Here is a 3171-nt window from a genome sequence, read left to right as displayed (position 1 = left end):
AGTATATAGCCCCCTGTGCTCCCCATAGTATATAGCCCCCTGTGCTCCCCCATAGTATATAGCCCCCTGTGCTTCCCCATAGTATATAGCCCCCTGTGCTCCCCAGTAGAATATAGCCCCCTGTGCTCCCCCATAGTATATAGCTCCCCTGTGCTTCCCCATAGTATATAGCTCCCCTGTGCTCCCCCATAGTATATAGCCCCCTGTGCTCCCCCATAGTATATAGCTCCCCTGTGCTCCCCAGTAGTATATAGCCCCCTGTGCTTCCCAGTAGTATATAGCTCCCCTGTGCTCCCCAGTAGTATATAGACCCCTGTGCTCCCCATAGTATATAGACCCCTGTGCTCCCCCATAGTATATAGCTCCCCCATAGTATATAGCCCCCTGTGCTCCCCAGTAGTATATAGCCCCCTGTGCTTCCCAGTAGTATATAGCTCCCCTGTGCTCCCCAGTAGTATATAGACCCCTGTGCTCCCCATAGTATATAGACCCCTGTGCTCCCCCATAGTATATAGCTCAGATGTGCTCCCCATAGTATATAGACCCCTGTGCTCCCCAGTAGTATATAGTCCCCTGTGCTCCCCCATAGTATATAGCCCCCTGTGCTCCCCCATAGTATATAGCCCCCTGTGCTCCCCCATAGTATATAGACCCCTGTGCTCCCCCATAGTATATAGCTCCCCTGTGCTTCCCCATAGTATATAGCCCCCTGTGCTCCCCCATAGTATATAGCCCCCTGTGCTCCCCCATAGTATATAGCTCCCCTGTGCTCCCCCATAGTATATAGCCCCCTGTGCTCCCCCATAGTATATAGCCCCCTGTGCTCCCCCATAGTATATAGCCCCCTGTGCTCCCCAGTAGAATATAGCCCCCTGTGCTCCCCCATAGTATATAGCTCCCCTGTGCTCCCCAGTAGTATAAGGCTCCCCTGTGCTCCCCCATAGTATATAGCTCCCCTGTGCTCCCCCATAGTATATAGCCCCCTGTGCTCCCCCATAGTATATAGCCCCCTGTGCTCCCCCATAGTATATAGCCCCCTGTGCTCCCCCATAGTATATAGCTCCCCTGTGCTCCCCCATAGTATATAGCCCCCTGTGCTGCCCCATAGTATATAGCCCCCTGTGCTCCCCCATAGTATATAGCTCCCCTGTGCTCCCCCATAGTATATAGCCCCCTGTGCTCCCCATAGTATATAGCCCCCTGTGCCCCCCATAGTATATAGCCCCCTGTCCTCCCCCATAGTATATAGCTCCCCCTCCCATATAACATTGAAAAAAACAAACACTGTTACTCACCTGGGTCCTCGCGTTCCTCTTCTCTTCCCTCCTGTGGCCGCACTTCCTGTGGTCACAAGAGGCTGCACTCCCCTTACCCTCGCGCCGACGCTCCAGTGACGTCGGGCGCTATAGGGAGAGTGCGGCCTCTTGTGACCGCAGGAAGTGCGGCCACAAGAGTGACTGACAGGGAGGGAGCCAATGGCTCTCTCTCTGTCAGTAACGCTGCCGCTGAAGCGCCGCAGCAGCGGCAGCAGCGGCAGCAGCGGCGGACGGGGGGGGGGCCTGCAGGGGGCGCCATGGAGGGGTAAGTAGATTACCCATCCATGGCGCTCCCCCCTGACAGGCTGGTGGCCGCAGCCCTGTGCGACCGCACTGGTCGCACATAGCAACGACCGGCCTGCTCGGGGGGGCCCCTTTAACCAGTGGGCCCGGTGCACGTGCACCATGTGCCCTCTGGTTGAAGCGGCCCCGACATAGGGAGAGAGGAGCCTGCCCGCCAGGCCTTACATAGGGAGAGAGGACCCTGCCCGCCAGGTATTACATAGGGAGAGAGGAGCCTGCCCGCCAGGGCTTACATAGGGAGAGAGGAGCCTGCCCGCCAGGTATTACATAGGGAGAGAGGAGCCTGCCCGCCAGGTATTACATAGGGAGAGAGGAGCCTGCCCGCCAGGTATTACATAGGGAGAGAGGAGCCTGCCCGCTAGGCCTTACATAGGGAGAGAGGAGCCTGCCCGCCAGGTATTACATAGGGAGAGAGGAGCCTGCCCGCTAGGCCTTACATAGGGAGAGAGGAGCCTGCCCGCCAGGCCTTACATAGGGAGAGAGGAGCCTGCCCGCCAGGTATTACATAGGGAGGGAGGAGCCTGCCCGCCAGGCCTTACATAGGGAGAGAGGAGCCTGCCCGCCAGGGCTTATATAGGTAGAGAGGAGTCTGCCGGCCAGGGCTTACATAGGGAGAGAGGAGCCTGCCCGCCAGGTATTACATAGGGAGAGAGGAGCCTGCCCGCCAGGTATTACATAGGGAGAGAGGAGCCTGCCCGCCAGGGCTTACATAGGGAGAGAGGAACCTGCCCGCCAGGTATTACATAGGAGAGAGGAGCCTGCCCGCCAGGTATTACATAGGAGAGAGGAGCCTGCCCGCCAGGGCTTATATAGGGGGAGAGGAGCCTGCCCGCCAGGTATTACATAGGGAGAGAGGAGCCTGCCCGCCAGGTATTACATAGGGAGAGAGGGGCCTGCCCGACAGGTATTACATAGGGAGAGAGGAGCCTGCCCGCCAGGTATTACATAGGGAGAGAGGAGCCTGCCCGCGAGGGATTACATAGGGAGAGAGGAGCCTGCCCACCAGGTATTACATAGGGAGAGAGGAGCCTGCCCGCCAGGTATTACATAGGGAGAGAGGAGCCTGCCCGCCAGGTATTACATAGGGAGAGAGGAGCCTGCCCGCCAGGTATTACATAGGGAGAGAAGAGCCTGCCCGTCAGGGCTTACATAGGGAGAGAGGAGCCTGCCCGCCAGGTATTACATAGGGAGAGAGGAGCCTGCCCGCCAGGGATTACATAGGGAGAGAGGAGCCTGCCCGCCAGGTATTACATAGGGAGAGAGGAGCCTGCCCGCCAGGGCTTACATAGGGAGAGAGGAGCCTGCACGCCAGGGCTTATATAGGGAGAGAGGAGCCTGACCGCCAGGGATTACATAGGGAGAGAGGAGCCTGCACGCCAGGGATTACATAGGGAGAGAGGAGCCTGCCCACCAGGTATTACATAGGGAGAGAGGGGCCTGCCCACCAGGTATTACATAGGGAGAGAAGGGCCTGCCCGCCAGGTATTACATAGGAGAGAGGAGCCTGCCCACCAGGTATTACATAGGGAGAGAGGAGCCTGCCCACCAGGTA

The sequence above is a fragment of the Dendropsophus ebraccatus genome, chromosome 14, assembly GCF_027789765.1.
Source record: "Dendropsophus ebraccatus isolate aDenEbr1 chromosome 14, aDenEbr1.pat, whole genome shotgun sequence".
NCBI lineage: Eukaryota > Metazoa > Chordata > Amphibia > Anura > Hylidae > Dendropsophus > Dendropsophus ebraccatus.
This window is presented reverse-complemented; position numbering follows the sequence as displayed.